Below are 17,704 nucleotides of genomic sequence, written 5' to 3' on the forward strand. Positions count from 1 at the left end.
CAGGTTGCTCAGAGCCTTGTCCCTTGAGTTTTTAAATTCTTCAGGGATGGAAATTATACAGTATTTATCCATGATACCCAATTATTCTCATGTAATTCATTTTCCTTCTTGCACTATATGGCAGTTGCCTCTTTTCCCCTTTGCTATGCACTTCCATGATGATAAAGTCTGAATCCATTCTCTCTAAACTCTATTTAGGTATTTCAAGACTGAAATTAGAATCCCCTCTCTCTTCTCCTTTAGCTTTCTTTTCTACAGGCTAAACAAACGCAGTTCCTTCCAAAGTATGTCCATGGCAGGGGGGTTGGAACTAGATGATCATTAAGGTCCTTTCCAACCCAAACAATTCTGTGATTCTATGATTCTGTGATTCTGTGGTTCTATGATTCTATGATTCTACATGCCATCTCCCTGAATACCTTAGTAATCCTCTAGATTTCCTGTTTGTTGACATATTTACTGAGAAGCGCAAAACTGGGCACAGTACTCCAGATGTAGCTTCATCAGTGCCAGGTAAAGGGAAATAATCCCTTTCTTCTGTCTAGTTGCCATGCTCTAGCTAGCATTGGTCAATATATAGTTAGCCTTCACAATTGCAAGGGCTCATGTCCGCCAGGACTTGCATCTTTTTCTAGATAGACAACATCCACACCCTTTCCCTCACCCACTAAATGGATCACCTGGTCATAGAAAGAGATAAGGTTGGTCAAGCAAGACCTGCCTTTCATAAACTCATGCTGACTGAGCCAGATCCCGTGGTTGTATTGTATGTGCTGCATGATGGCACTCAAGATGATCTGCTCCATACCTTCCCTGGCAGTGAGCTGAGGCTGACAGACCTGTAGTTCCCCAGAGCCTCCTTCCAGCTCTTCTTGTAGATGCTTCACATTTGCTAACCTCCACTCAACTGGGACCTCCTTGGATACCCAGAACCACTCACAAATGATGGAAAGTGGCTCAATGAACATTTTCACCAACTTCTCAGAATTCTTGGATGGATCCCTTAGAGTGCCATAGACTTGTGTGCATCTATGCAATACAGCATGTTGCTGAGCATCTTCCCTTGGATTATGGAGGCATCATTCTGCTCCCTGTCCCTCTCTTTCAGCTCAGCGGACTGATTACCCCAAGAACAACTGGTCCCACTATTCCTCCCTCCACACAGTGTGGGGCTTGGGCTCTTGTCTCTCTTTATGAAGGTTCTATCTTCTGTTCATCCTCTCTGATGCTACTGTATGCTCAACTCCTTTGTTGTTCCTTCAACTGGTTGCTCGACTGATGACTTAACCAGGGCCCACTTCCAGCAGGTGACACTACTATAGTCCCGGCAAGTGTTCTCAGGGAGTGGCATCCAACACTCTTTGCAGACTGAGACCTGTATGGTTTCATCCTCCTTTCAAGTTCTGTCCAAAGGTGAATCTCTCACAAATGCATCTCATACTTCAACTTCCCATAACAGGGAGACAGATCATGTGTTAAGTACATGACTATGGACAGTCACCTCACAAAAATACCTTGATTACCTCCCCTTTTGAATTGTATTGATCTTTATTGCATGACTACATGCAGTGATTTGCTGTTGTGTATCAAAGGGACCTCGGATTTCTGCGGTGTGACCTCCTGCCCCTTTTACCCATGTCTTCTCTTTTCATCCCTCTAGTCTGTTCATAGCCCTTGCCTCCAGGTGTGAACAGAGCTTGTGTAGGCAAGGACACTTCTGTTTTCAAAATCCCTGTGTTTTACTGCTGAGATCTAATGACAGTATGAAAGATACAGGGATGCTGGAAAAGAGGCCTCAGTTCACACTACCATGAAAAATTGATTTCCTCTGCTTTTAACAGCTGCAACTGTATGTTTCCTAATTTTCTGTGTACCTGCCCAGATATCTCAGGCTATGACTTGCAAAAGCCTTGAGAACTCACAGTAAGAGTAATCGGATCTACATTTTTGCATATGAAGGGCTACTCATTGCAAGTGCCTTGAAAAAACCAGATCCAGAATGCCTCAGATTAGGCAACCAAAATCAGCAGGTATTTTGAAATGTACCCTTTGTGTGTGGAATGCCACTCCTCTACCACAACGGTAAAATAAATTACTTTGTGAGACACATGCACGCACTGTAGTGAGAAAAACTCCTAAGAGAATTCATAGCTCTGTCTTCAGAACAATATGTATTAAATCATTTTGAGGGCCACACACTGAGTATCAAAGGGAAAACAGTACTGGATTATTGTTCATTAAGTGAGCATCGTTCGTCTGATGCACCAAAGGAAACAGGAGTTCTGCTGAATAAAAAGCCTGTGACTATATAATGGCATTACATCTTATTATAAGGAAGTGAGGGAAGAAGATGACTTCCACGATATAAACTCTAGTATTAGTAATTTATGGAGAGCTTATGCTAGACATAACATTACCACCACAGTTGTCACCAGGGAAGTGTTTGCCTTTTTGCTGAATGCAGACCAAGTCCAGAATGTCTTATGTCCCCTACTCAATATATAGCACAGCAACATCCTGCACTGTTGCTTTTTTAGAGTTACATCACCAATTGTTTAACATCCTTTCCTGCCCACCACCATTTCCCCATTCATTTTTCCATCTGTCATGCATTAATGACCTTAATTTATCTGATGAAGATTATTACAGTGATGAAAGCATAACCATTGAAAGGAGGCAGTAACATCGTTAGGCTTGTCAGCTGGAGGAGATGCTGGTTTTCTGTGGACTAGCATTTGTGACTTTGTGTCTGTCAAACTTGGTTACTTTTATGAGGCTGAAATCCTGACCTTAATATTTTCTGCCTTCTTGCTGCCTATTTCTGAAGGTTACATAGTCATTATCTTTCTCTAACTTGAGTGAATTTGAGTTATCTCTCAAGGATGAAGGATGGGGAAAGGAGGTAATGATGACAGTTAGCAAGCTGTGACAGATCATACTGAAACATCTCAGCTCCCAAAAAGCCAGCACCTCCTCCACTTGATGATCCTGCTTCTGACTCTTCACCTTCCACACCATACACTGTCCTTGTGTATTTAGATTGTACTTAAGTCCCTGTATTCAATTTCATTCTATTACATTAATTCTTAAGGTAAAAATTGCTTTGCTGTCTGCTGACTTGCTAATCACTGCGCTTTTTAGGAACACAAGCTTCACAGACAGAAGCATAACTGCTTTGTGACATTGGGGTGGATGAAAATAATGTTACACTTTTATTTGTCACCAACCTCCTAAGTCTTCTGATACAAGAAAATAAGTTATCCTTTATCAGTTTTGGTGAAGTGGTCCAGTTCAGTTTAGTCCATCAGTGAAGGTGGTTTCAGCTAACATACTTGACTGCCAAGGGAGTAGGGAGCTCCCTTACATATATTTTGCATAAACCTGCAGAGGTTGTGCCCTCCAGGTAGTGGGCAGGAATAACAAATTAAGGGCAGTATCACTAGAGCTGAAAGTGGACAACTTCTTTAGGATTAATAACAATGATCTGTTGAAGTTAGCCTTTTCTACCAGTAGGAAGCAGAATAAATTATATCAGGAAAAGAAACCCAGCTTAGACTGTGTGCTTTTTCTTAATGGATTCATAACAGTCTCAAGACAGGAACTGAATGAATTTACCTGCTTATGCCAGATATCCAGCTACTATAATGAGGGTTACAAAGACTCGTGCATCTAGGTTTCCTTTAGCACTCGAGATCACAATGCTGGCTCCCTGTCCTATGGGATAAAGGATTAATATAAATTGTAAATATTTCTTTCCAAAACAAAGGAATACATTATTTTGAGACACACAGGTACAAGTAGGAGAAGCCACTTCCCATCATCATATGTTCCTGGAGACTTCAGTACGTGAAATAATTTTTTTTCTCCTATCCATATTTACACAGGAGAAATGTAATTAGAGGTTGGGATAAAGGAGGTTGTAAGCAAGAAAAACAATACAGCAAAACATTAGCTTTAGTAATTCTTGCTGTATTTCTTGTTCCAAGAAAGAAACAACTAGTTTTTACTGATATTGCACCACAGGAAGAGTGCAAGGGCAACAACAGGGATCTTGGGCTGATGTAATAGTTCTACATGACAATAGTTTTCTTGAGGTAGTCTCTCTAGGAGTCAGTCTATTGCAAGATCTCATCTATTACTGGTGAGAAAGAAAAGAGAACACCCACAGACAGTCTCTTCTGGGAAGTGGGCAAAATGATGGTCTGGTGTTCTTCCAGCAAATAAACTAACAGCAGCTAGATTTCAGTCTGCTGCAGAGATTTCTCACAGGCAGATTCTCCCTCAGTGGAATCAGGTTAACTCTTTTTGTTTGTTCAGTGTTTTTTTTTTTTTTAAAAACTGCATTACTTTACACAGGAAATGCTCAGATTAACAAAATACTTCTAAAAATGGTAAATATTATATTTTTTAGTGAGACATGTAAGGACCTAGAGTAATAAGGGCTCCATTACTCAAATTATGAAGAGAAAAACTTTGAAAACATGGTTTCTAAGACAGGTTATGGGTAGCATGTTATGAGTGCCTCTGAGTAACTCTTATATGGAGTGGCTTAAGCTAAACTGATCTTTTTGGTGTTACTTCTGGATTAACGTTGCTAGTTGGAAGTAGATGTTGTACAGAAATCCTGCTGAGTAGTAGCTCTGCACTGTAGATTAAGTACATAGACAAGTCAGATTGGTTTCTTTTAACAAGAGCTTATAAAGACAGACTCTACCTAGCTATTGTACATGAACAACACATATCAGTATAGTAGAAGGAAAAAAATGACCCTGACAGAAAACAGTTATGATGGAAGAAAGACAGGCAACAGTATAACAAGGTAGAGGTGTTTTATTTTGCTTCCTTCTTTTTTTTTTTTTTTTTTTTGAAGGGTGGGAAAGAATAAACTGTGAAGCAATGACAAAGAAACCTATTATGTTTTAAGGCTTATTCCTTACAGGATTCAAAAATATTTCAAGTAATGTTCGATACAAATGGAAGGCAAAAAATCCTTCAAAAAATAAACTTAAATCCTTCTTTTTCCAATTAAATAATTTTAATTTAAAGCAAAACTATCAGCTCTAATCTTTATTAGAACACCCCTATTAGGGACACACAAGCTGATGTCCTTCCCCACAGTCTCAAAGACTAAACCAAAGCAGTTCGGGATGGTTTGTCATGAGATCATCATCTAAATACACTTTCTCTAAAGATCTTGAGTATTCCCTCACTCCCATTCTAAACTTAGGAGGGAAAAATTTGAAGTTTCTTTTTTTGACATCTTTTCCTACATTTCTTCCTTTCACATAGGCTTCTCTCTCTTTAGTGACATAATTCACAAGTCTTAAACAGAGTTTTGAAGAACAATGTGTTGGTGTCTTTCTAAAGTACTTTCACTGTCTTAGTTATCCAACCAAATCTAAATGCTGTTGCCAGTTATTTATTTGGGAATTACTCAAACCAGAATGATTCAGCTCATGCAACTGGCACAGGTTCAGGGAAACTGATAGGCTGAACTTGATCAGATTTTTATCAGTTAAAATGTATTAAGCTTTTAAAAACATTTTAAAAATATCGCCTAGTAAAGGTCAATGGAAAAGCCCATGTAATGACAAGAAAAAGTTATTTTTGGATATTAATGTGTTGTCTATCAATTCTTGATTGTCCTTGTTTAGCAAAAACTAGAAGAGACATGCCATAGGACTTATGCATGAAGCTAGAGCTAGTGCTCTTTAAACAAAAGAATCAGCATGAGAGCTCTGAGCATATTCTAAAACTAAAATACTTTTGGGGTCTTAAATATTTATTTTAAGGCTGAATCTAATTCTAGACTTCAGAGATGCAAGACTGTTTACCAAATAAGGCATCAGATTGCTTAGTTTCTTTGAGATAAGCCATTTATTTCAATACTATTTAATGGTAATTCAATGAACCAAAACTTGACATATTCAGAACCAGCTGTTCAGAATTAGACTGCACAATTTTCCATATTCCAACAAGAAAAGTAGGAACAAAATTATGTTTTTTGTTTTGGTTTTCTGTGTTTTCTATTATGGTTACAGAATGTAATGTAACTTAAAAAGCCACTGGATTTTTTTATAATGCCAAACCACCCAATTGACAGCATTAAAAACACAATTTCATGAATCAGATTCAATCTATAAATTGAAACCAAACTCTACAAAGATCCAAGTAATTACAAGTAATTATGGAATAGACCTTTACAATAATAAAACTAAATTGTTTGTGCTGAAATGACCAAGAAAAAGATCTTGGCCTTGGTAAATGATCTTTACTTGTGGGACCATGGAAAAGCTTTCCACCCTATCTCAGCTAACAAGCTAAAGACATAAGTAGGTTCCTGGGTATTCAGGATTTTAAAGATAGTTTAGAGATAGTTATACAATAGTATTAGGATATTTGTATCCTAGAAATTCTAGGAAGGATTTCTAGAAAAAAGTTCTTCTTTGTCATAGGGAAACAGCTGAAGGGCCCAGCCCAGGGCAGAACATTAAGCGCAACCAGCTGCATTCCCTGGTTCAGGGAGCTCTGCCACAGGCATCAGAACTGCTGGACTGATATTGTCAAACAAAGTGAAGACATGTGAGTACAGAAAACAATCTAATGGCCTGAAGAGAGGGCAGAAAGATGGGAGCACTGACATCCTGGCTGATCACTTTAATTCAGATTTAGCCTTAAGAACATAAGATCAGGAGTAGCATTCAGGGTAAATGATTTATGAACTCTCTTTGATAAAGATGGTCAGGTCAAATGCCACGAAAGTTTTTCAGGAAGAAGATTGTCCTCAATATCCATAAGATGATCTGATTGTAGGTCAAATTTCTTAGAGGACTGCAGGATACTGCAATTGAACAGCATGATAGCTGAGAGGATGACTAGATAAACACCTGAAATTTGGAAAATCAAGAGAAAAATGATAAATAATTCAGGTTCAGGAAACAACAGTTCTAGCTCTCTAAATGAAACATATGAGAAGGAACAAACTTTTATTGCAGCAACAGAATGATATCATGGGCCATATGTTCAAATATTGATTACATATTCAAGAGTTTTCTGAACCTGCAAAGGTTCATTCTGCAAAGTTGTACATCCAAATCCTCCAAAAAACTAGATGAAAACATTAAACAAAATATATTTGACTCGGACTGGAGCATAGCCTAATGCAGCTATCTATATTTCATTTCTGTTTTGAATTTTAGCTGACAGATAGTTAGTTAAATTCAAGTTAAATTCAATTAAATGCAAGAAAAAGTGAAGAATATGTCTTTCAGTTTTAAGGACAAGTTTTGAGCACCAGTTAAACAACTCTATTCAAGTACTTGGATCCAGACAGACATATTCTTCAACTACAACTGTACAAGCTAACAAAATTTTGGTAAAGCCTCTGAAAACAGAGTCCTGACCAGATAAAGTCATGAGGAACTGTCACAGAACAAGTGGTTTTCTCATTTTATCTTAACTAGACAGAAAAATTAGTTGTTGAGGAAATACTCTAGGAAAACAGAGTAGAGTTCATTAAGTATACAACATATTGGCAAGACATCAAAACTAAAATGTCATGAAAACTTGTAGCAATCTAGGCAAGTAGAAAAAAAAATTTTGTCAAAGACTGATACAAGTAAACTTCAACATGTTAGAGAATGATCATATCCACTTGAAAGATCTGGCCTCTTTGAAACAAAGACAGATGAAAGTACATGACAACCTTGAGATACATGAGGCAGTTGATAAAAAATTAAAACAATACAGAACAGGTTTTTCAAATTATAAAGCCCAGGCCTGGTTAGCCAGTCAATTCCCTTTACTGGCAAAATGTCCTAAGGCTAGTTTTGAAAACCATCCATAAGTATTCCATTTAGCTGCATTGCAAGAGGAAAGAAAAATACATAAAAAGAAAAAAAAACAAAACAAAACAAAAACCCCACAGGTTTACTGAGAGCTTAGTCATGAGGATACTCTCTCAGAGAAGGATAGAAGGTTTATAGCCTGATTCCTGAATATGCTTCTTTGCAATAATGAGATATAAAGAAAGTAGGGAAAATTATATAACAGTTGCCAAGGTATCAGTATCACAGCATCATTTATGTACAATCAGCTTATTTTATATAGTTTTATCTGTTTCATTCACTTCCATCACCCATAGATGCTGACCTGAAATGGAATAAACATACTTTTTGACTTTACAATAGAGCAACTATTTAGCAAGCAAAATGTAACTTCCGTGCTGGACAAGACCTAATGATTTATTGATCACAATTTCTTCTTTTGATAGTAGTTGACGTCTAGTACTTCATGGAGAAGCAGAATTTTATCTCCCCAACAATAAATTACCTAACTACAGACCTTTTTAGTCTGCATATTATCTATTCACTTTAAAAATTCAACCTGTGCCTAAATTTGGGATGTCTTTCAGATCTCCATTCTACAGATTAAGCATTTCACTTACTACTGTGTTCAAAACAATCTAGGCATTTTGTGGAGTGATTCCTTCATTTTTTGCTCCAAAGACTGACATCCACACAGTGAAACTTCACATATTTTTTTTCCCCACAATTTGGCACTGCATATTGAAGAAGGTACTAGCATTATCTTCCTAAATTTAGGGTGAAACCTTTGACAGATCTTAAAAGGTCTGAATGGTTTTCAAGGCAGTTATCGTATTTTGACAAGTTTCAGAGTTGGTTTGCATATCCTGGCATTTTTCTGCAAATCCTGCAAAATCATTTGCTAATTGAAGGACATAAAGAAGTTAGTCACTATAGAGAATATTTCTTATGAAGGTCAAGGATGCACCTCATTTTTTTGGCAATACAATGGCTATTTGACATTAGTGTGCAACACTTAAAGACTAATTTAGTTTCCAAGAAGCTATCCACAGACAGGGAATTTAACAAAGGTGTTTGTTCACTGCTTTTCTAGCCATCTCATTTGAAATACCATCTTGAGCCACAAACAGCTACAATCTAAAGGGTGTATCATTTGAGAAGCATATTTCAAATTAAAACTCGGTTTCTCCTGATTTTCACGTTGAATGGTGCTGCTACATGTGATTAAGAAAATTCACAAGAGGTTTTGTTTGTTTGTTTTGTTTTAAATTGTCTGAACATTTGCAACTCTTGATTTGGAGAACTGGACTGTTGCCCTTACAATAGATTTGGATAACACTGGAAATTGTGAGGAAGATGGGGAGCAGGGACAGAGCATGCAACTACTAATCAGAAAGCATGACGAAAGAAATTATCATTAGTAATTAGAAATGAGATGTTGGATGCCATTCGAAAACTACAGGTCAGGAATTGTCTTTCTGTGTGTTCAAAGAGTTTGGTAAGACATCCAAAGGCCTGGAAGCAAACCAGGGAATATGGGATTCTTAGCTGTGCACAATGTGAAGGATCACTCCACTAGTTTTCACTGATGAATTTAGAGGAACATTTGACATTCAAATAACTTTTAGACAATTGGTGGTTTTGGAAGAGGGCTAAGGACAGCACATATCTCATAACAGATAGCATGCTGAGCTGACAGATGCCAACACCAGACTTAAAAATTTTGGTTCCCTCTCATCAAGTAGGAACTTCATGTCACAAAGATTACCTAGTTACTTTGTAGAAAATTAGGCATCTAGTTAGGGTCAATTCTTAATACTTAGCATAAAAATATTCACAAAAGCTAGATTTAGGCACAGAAGGTTGTTTACTCTAATTGATGAAAAGACAAACATATTTTTGCAATTTAGTTTCAATTTCTACAGACGATTCAAGGCAGAAGACCCTTGCTACCCCCTTAGTTCAATTTATTTTTTTTTTTTGTGAATACTCTTTTTCTTTTGTGATGATTGAAGGTTTTTTCTTCCCATTTGAGATTCTAAGAATTCTTCCAGCATTGCTGCAAGGTTTTTTTTATTGCATTTTGCAACCAGCTGTGATCTGTAAATCTATTAGAAAGAGTGTCAAATGTCTATTGTTTGGTCCTTGAGCAGCACAAATCTTACATTTTTTCTTTGTTTCCAAATTCACTAATACTGTCATCTCCAGAGAAAGCTTCATAAATACAATCTGGCATATACAAATAAATTGAGTTGTGCTTGTTTCCCTTGATATCTGGAGTATAAAAGGAGAAAATCAAAGAAACCTACCAAGCAATTCTTCTCAACATGTTCTTAAGAAACTCAAAGCAGAGACCATCTGCAGACTGCCATAAATAGATAGAAGGAACATACTTCAGAGGGTGCATTCTCTTACCATTCATACCATCAGTGTCTTAGCCATAGCTGAGGTAGAGAAGCTCAAAGTTCCAAGTTTACTGCAGAATCACACATACTGGATTTTATATGGGAGAAACTATGCCACCCAGTGGAAGCTTAAAATCATAGAAGAAAAAGCGCTGAGGGAGAAAAGGGGAAAAAGATTTCCCTGATATTTCAAATTAAAAGAGTGAAATCCATGATAAAACAATTTACCATCAAAAGATTAAGAAAAAGTATATGAGGAAACAACTCTGATACTAATAGCTGATTTCATTAACACCAGACAAAAAAAAAAAATCTTCATGTTAATTAGAACTTCCCAAAGACATCTAACCAGATCTCTGGTGGAAGTTCTATATGCCATGAGCAGACCTGTTGGAATATGGTGCAGCATCTATTACCTTGGAGTTTCTCTTCCAAGGAAAATAAGTTACAAAAAAGATGATATAGTGGAAGAGGCAGCCTACCTAACTGATCATCTCAGCAGAGTAACTCCCTTGAACCTTGAAATAAAGACAGAGGACAACCAAGTGCTTTGGAAAAAGTATGAAAATGTGGTTAAAACAATTTCTACAGACAAAATAGAGTTAGATTTGAAACCTCTGTATTTCATTTTGTCCTATCTCTATCGCCTTGCAGTCATTTATGATCACATTGAGAAAGCTTGTTTTGCCAAAGGATTTTAAAAAACCTCAACAGTTTCCATTTTGTTTGGAGATATTTTTCTTTCATTTATGTGTCACCATATTGGGTCTACCTGAGGTGATGTTAATTTGTTCCATAGCGGCCCTCACAATGCTGTTACTAGTATTGGTAGCTGGAAAGGTGTTGATAACACACCACTGTGTTGGCTGCTGCTGCTGAGGACTGCTCCCACAGCATCAAGGCCATCTCTACAGCATTCTCCTCTCACCAGTCGGCAAGATCTTGGGAGAGGACACAGCCAGTACAGTTGACTCAAACTGACCGAAGGAGTGTCCCATACCATGCCACATGTGCTCAGTAAAAAATGTCAAGAGAAAGGAAGTGGGGTGAAGATGGAGTGGGCAGTGGGGGGGCATTGTCATTAAAGACATTTGTCTTCTAGAGCAACTGCTACACATACTGAAGCGTTTGTCCTAGGAAGTGGCTGAACATTACCCGTTGATGGGAAGTGGAGAATAAATCATATGTTTTCCTTTGCTTTGGCACACAGTCCTTACTGTTGCTTACTAAACTGCCTTTTTCTTGACCTACAATTTTTTTTTCCATCCTGTTTTCTTCCCCCTTGTCCTGCTGAGGAGGCAAGTCATAGAGTGGCTTGGTGGGCACTTGGCATGCAGCCAAGGTCAACCCGTCACAGCCACTACTAACCTATAAGGCATTTCTGTTGGTGCTACTTGTTACCCAAACAGTTAACAAAAAGTGCTAGTTGGAATAATACAACATACAAAAAGCACCGTTTCAGGGTCTTTCTAATTTTTATTTTTTTTCCTCATATTCAGAAATACATATATTCCTCTAATCCTATCATACACCACTTGGTGTAGTGGGGTAGTTGTTAAAGTACCTCAGTGAGTAACCAATAATTTTGTATTTTATTACAAATACCTACACAATATTCCAAATGTTGAATACCTTATATGCAAAATGTGGAAAAATAAATGTCGTATATAACTAGAAGGCACACTGAGTGCTAAATATCCTGTATTACAGTTATCATACCTGGCATTTAGTTACTTTCGGTCATAATCACAAAACCCACTGTCTATTTTGTCATAATTTTTAATACAGACTATAATTTTGATTATTGGTGTACACAATCTTATGAACAAAAAAGAAGAAAAAATCAATGATAATAAGAAAACCCCACTTTAAAAAAGATATTTGCATTTATATATTTTAGTCTTCCACATATTAAATTGCATTCAAAGTGAATTTCACAGTATTGACTCTCTAATTTGTTTAAAGTCCCATAAAAATGTGTATGTTAGTAGTATATTAAAAATATCCCTTGAACGAAAACATACAATTATTATAATCAGGGTAACTATTAGAAAAAAGGAAGAAAGAGTGTGAAAAATCTTGTACCAAAAATTGATGGTCATTGCGATTCTTACAGAATTCTATTGTAAGTAAGGAGTTGATTAAAGTAAGAAAGACTATTGAAAACATTATATATCCTTTCTTACGAAGTTTGTGGTAGGAGTCTTCTGAAAGTGAGTACAATCTAGAAGTTTTGTGGATTTTTTTTTCTTGCACCTTTACTTACATTAAAATAAAAAGTCCTAAAATGAATGTACTGTGTAATGGCATCATACTTAAACATAAAATACAAACAGAGATGCCTTCCTCTTTGGGTACAGCTACACTGCTTCCTCCAGTGCCCACATCAAAGTAAGAAGTTCTTGTTTTCTTTCCTGTCTAGTGAACGGATTTCAGTCCTGTATTCCTGTGTCTCCCAGGCATGTGCTGAATCCTTAAGCTAGTCTCAAGTTTGGTGCCAAATAAATTACCATCATTTGAAAAACTTCCCTAGCATTTTTGACCTGTCATAAACGTTGTATGTCCATACCATAAGGGAGAAATAGTTCCTTCATTTTTCTCAGTTGTGATAATCTTAATATTCTTTATTTTTCTAGTGGAAAATAAAATATGTAGGATGAAGGATTTTGTATGATGGTTAGCATGGCTTCTTACCTATATAAAGTTGCAACTAATTCTCTAGTCAAATTCAAGGCTGGGAAATTACACTACAGCAAACTGCAGTGATTTCTGTATTGCTAAACAGAGTGTTAAAGCCAAACCAAAGATGAAAGGATTTTCTATAGTATGTTTTGTATTAGAAAACAATGCACCATCATGGCACTAACAAAAAAAAAATTGTAGGAACTCATCTTCTCTCACAACTATTCTATTGTGTTTTACACAGATTCTTTTCTCACCTTACCCTTTCCAAAGTTTTTCCAATTCTTAGGATGCAGATATACAGAACAGCAAAAGGAAGTGGACTGGCACTCCTCTAACCTCAGTCAGCCTGTCTAGAGAATTAAACACAAGCTGTTTGTTATTTCTCTCCAGCAGCTGGTTCCCAGTTTCCTGCAGTGGCCTGATCACTAGTATTCCCTTCCTAAATAATAAAATTTTTATTCCCCCATATGCTGTATTACAAATTTCAAACCTCCATTCTCCATCTCTCCCTTCCACCATACATGCCTGCAGTCCTCCTAATGCCCAGCTTCAAGGATTCTTTCTCCCCCATCTGCAGATCTATCACAGACACAGCTCCACCACAGAGAGAAGGAGTCTTTCAGAAAAAGTTGTATGAGGGGACCAGATTTTTATTTTGATTCCTATGGTGAAGAAAACATGTGGCCATTCTCTTTTTCACCGTTATTTGCTTTCCACCAAAACCAGAATGGATGACTTGTACAGGCATACACTTGTCAGTTATTACAGAGAACAGCTTTGTAAACTGCTCTATTGTTTCAGTGGGTGGAAACCAAGACACCAAAGATGAAGTCAATATTAAATTACATAATGTGTAAAACAAGCATGCAAACAGAAGAGGTTTTTTGAAGACCATAAGAAAACCTGACATTTGCCTCAGACCTGAAAGACACACAGGTGAGGAAATGTATACATGGATGGCAAGCCAGTGTGTCCTGTTTCAAAGCAGTAGGTAATAGTGAACTAACAGCCTTGAAAGCAAGCTAATGAATAGACAACTGAACAGTTTACCAGTGAGTTATCTAAACCTTGAACACTCCTGGTAGAAGAAGTACAAAGGGTGAGAAGGGCTGAGCTCAACTATTTGGATTTTGTTTGGTAAATGTTATGAGCACAACAGTGGCGTCTTATTATTGTGAGCATGTAAATGAAGGAACTGAATCTCTTTGGATAGTGAAGTAGGTACAGATGGTACTGGAGAAATTATTTCACTGCTACTTGGAACACATGGGGCTGCACAAATATATCTGATCTGTTTTTAAAAAAGCTAGGAGTATTTCTGCCTAGTGACAGAAAGCACAACATATTAAAAAAGAAAACCTCTCTTTATAATAGGATCCAAACTAGTCAACATTCTAAGAAATGGTGAAAATCAGGAAAACTCCAGTCTGCTTATTAGTGCATTAGATTTCAAGACAGAACTCATTTTTGGATGCATGTTAAGACTATGGGAAAGTGGTGTACAACAAGGCAAGTTACTCATGTCCTTCGCATGAACCAAACTGACATTTTAATGAACTGAATTATGCTTGCATAAATAATTTAATGTAAAGTATAGTAAGGTTGAAATAAGAAAGGAGCAAAGCTGGCTAAATATTTTCTGCTCTCCAATCCTCACAGCTGCTGTTTGTCCCCTCTCCTCCATGCTGTTTTGACAGAAGACTGTGCCATGAATTGGGACAGGGAACTGGTATGGAAGAAAACGAGAAAACACTCTGAAACTAAAAAGTGGAAATGCCCACAGACGAAGGTGTTCTGTTCTTGTTAAAGCAGGAACTTTATTTTTTCACAGAAGTCACTCATTCATCATGACTACCATTCATAGTTATGTATGGCTTTTTAAGAGAAGAGCTTTGTTCTGTAGTGTTCTGAAGAAGGAATGAAAGTACTACTAAGCATGTTCTATCACTTATTCCAAGGCTAGTTCTTTTGCTCTTTTACCAGGAGGACTCTACAAGGATATACCATGTAGTCTAAGCTATTTCAGTGAAACACTTTCTTATGTAAACTGCCTATAGTAATAAAAAGTTCTATTATACTAGCAAAAACCACACATACAGTAAGCAGCGCAGGTTTGACATTATATCTGTGGTTCTACCAGTAGTTTAAACTGATGTAACAGTGCTGTTCCATGACTGGACCTTATGACACTGAACATTAATTTGCAATATAATTTAGAGCATAGAACATACTGTGAAACTTGTTCTGTTTTGGAAGGGAAAGGCAACCTTTTTTGATCTTTTGGCTACTACCTTTAGCAGGGGTGGCAGTGATGCTGCAATTCAAGGTAGATAATTAGCCAGCCCACACAGAGCCTGATTACTTTCTAAGAGGAAATAATATGGAGAAATAGACTCAGAAAAACACAACACTTGATTCTCATCACCAAATTCTCACAAGAAATCACAGAATATGTGAAGTTGGAAGGAACCCATAAAGATCGAGTTCAACTCCCTGCTCCTGGCAGAACAACTTAAAAGTGAACTGTATGACTAAAAGCATTGACCAGATGCTCCTTCAACTCTGACAGGCTTGATGCCATGACCACTTCCCCGGGGAGCCTGTTCCAGTGACAAACCACCCTCTCAGAGAAGAACATTTTACTAGTGTTCAATCTGAACCTCCCCTGATGCAGCTTCATTCCATTCCACGTGTCACCGGAGAGAGATCAGCACCCATTCTTCACTGCCCACCTTGAGGAAGTTACAGGCTGCAATGAGTAGATTTTGTTAAAACTGAACCACATTGCAGTTCATAAAATGACAAGTTTAGCCATTTACCTTGTTTCGTCTTTTGTGCCTTTAACAAATTACTCCTCCAGCTACTTTCAAGGGAAAAGCGTACAAATGATCTTCCAGATGCAGTCTTTTCAGTCAGATATCTATGACCAGAAATAGAACCTGATGGTGTTTTTTCTTCCTTAGATGTCCAAGACGAAAATGATCTGTTTCAAATACAAAATTAAAAAAAATATAGAGTAGATGTGCATAAATACTTAAATTTATTGGATTTTTTCCCCCCAAAAGGACATATCATATTGCCCATATGTGCAGACATGTGGGACTAGGGCTTCTCAAAATCCTGTCCTACTCAGATTACTTTTAAGCATCTTGATATTTTTTTGTCAGACCCATGTATGTGAATAAATCTAAAGGGAAAGAAAAGGTGTGGATAGTATGCAAAGAATCAGTTGTTCATTCTTAAATCCACAACTGGAAAATCTTTGTTTACTTGCTTCCTAACTTCTTGAATTAAAAGAGTGGATATGTGTATCTACTCCGAAGATGATATATGATAGTGCTGATAAATGTAGTAGACAGACACAAAATATTTCACAACACACCCTGGTAAGCATGTCATTTTCTAACAGGTACCCAAATAGGTTCTTCCGAACTCCCATATTCGTTTGCTTTGCTAGGCATCCAGCTAATTTATTTTCCCAATGGCTAATGTCATAAATTTTCTCAGAAGCTAAATGATTTGTGGATCACACAAGACAGACATTAATGGATGACACGAATTTTTATTTTTAAGCATAAAAATTGATTTGATAATGTGTATTGACTGCTTAAGCAAGAAGTATTTGACATATTTTAAATGAAAAGAAAACTGAACTTATTGATAAAGTTTTTCTTCTACAACTCACTGCTTTTCTGTCACCTCTATACTCTGGCTAAATCATTTATATGCCACAAACTCACAAATGAATCATGATCGAGTATATGATTACTATGAATACACCATAACAATGAATGATTTTCATTAATTCGGAACCACAATAATTCTTCCCATGAAAATTTTCTGTAATGATGAAGTGTTCTCTTCTGTCAGTATAGATTGTCATTAAAAACTTTCAAGAAAAGGTTAAGAATGGTGGGACACTGGTGAAATAATCAAGGATAAAATGTGAGTTTGCAAAAATGGTCTTTGAGGTTTCAGCAAAGAATACTAAAAAAATTTCAAAACTAGCTAAAATAATATACTTCCCCCCCATTTTTTCTTCAAAAACAGTTTCTTACGCTGCCACACATACTGAAATCTTCTGGATATCCATTTTGTATTCTTTATGAGTAAGAACTTGTCTGAGGCTGACTGTGCTTTATATTGTTTTTGCTATAACAACAACATACTGTTCCAGCAAGAAGATAGGATTCTTAAAGACAGGATTACTCAAGTTACATATTGGGGAAATAACAGAGCGGCACAGAAAATGGTGATATAGCAGCCATGAAGGTGATTTTACATCACCCTCAGACATTAAACAAATAGTTAGAACACTGGCATGTTAATGGAAAATTGTTTAAGTTACTAAGAAGGAAAGCTATTAAAAAACTCATAATGTCGAAAAATTCTTTAAGCTTTTGGTGATGGGAAACAGAATCATCCAGTGGAATGCAAACAAATGTTTCTGTCAGCTATAAAGAGATCTGTTCTCTATTACCAAGGCTGTCATGACATGTTGTATTTGTGAGGTGGACTCTTGAAGAAGTCAGGTGTCTTTGTCAACAACGTGTGCCTGCTTGAGCTGCAGGTACCACCTGGATCACCTCTATCCCTTTGCTGCTTTTGACAGAAACGAGTTCATGCTGCTTTTGATAGAAATGAGTCTTGCCTTTTTAATCATGTTGCCCAGGATGATTGTCTCTGACCCATATGCACAGTAACATAGAGCCCTTATAGCCAGAGATGAGTCAGATCAGTTAGGGCTGGACCTTCTCTTATAAATTCCAAGTCTGCATGAACTGATTG

At 37.1% G+C, this 17,704-nt stretch overlaps 1 long non-coding RNA gene across 2 annotated transcripts; it reads left to right on the forward strand.

Annotated features, from left to right (window-relative positions):
• The first annotated feature begins 409 nt into the window (after positions 1 to 409).
• On the forward strand, positions 410 to 15,723 carry LOC135416693 (uncharacterized). Of its 2 annotated transcripts, XR_010431703.1 has the most exons (6): positions 410 to 513; positions 6,456 to 6,582; positions 13,718 to 13,852; positions 14,291 to 14,425; positions 14,576 to 14,645; positions 15,486 to 15,723. It is a non-coding gene; the product is annotated as an uncharacterized LOC135416693 (long non-coding RNA). The 2 variants fall into 2 exon arrangements; XR_010431676.1 differs by lacking the exon at positions 14,291 to 14,425.
• Positions 15,724 to 17,704: the final 1,981 nt, after the last annotated feature.

The sequence above is a fragment of the Pseudopipra pipra genome, chromosome 1 (assembly GCF_036250125.1).
Source record: "Pseudopipra pipra isolate bDixPip1 chromosome 1, bDixPip1.hap1, whole genome shotgun sequence".
NCBI classification, from domain to species: Eukaryota; Metazoa; Chordata; class Aves; order Passeriformes; family Pipridae; genus Pseudopipra; species Pseudopipra pipra.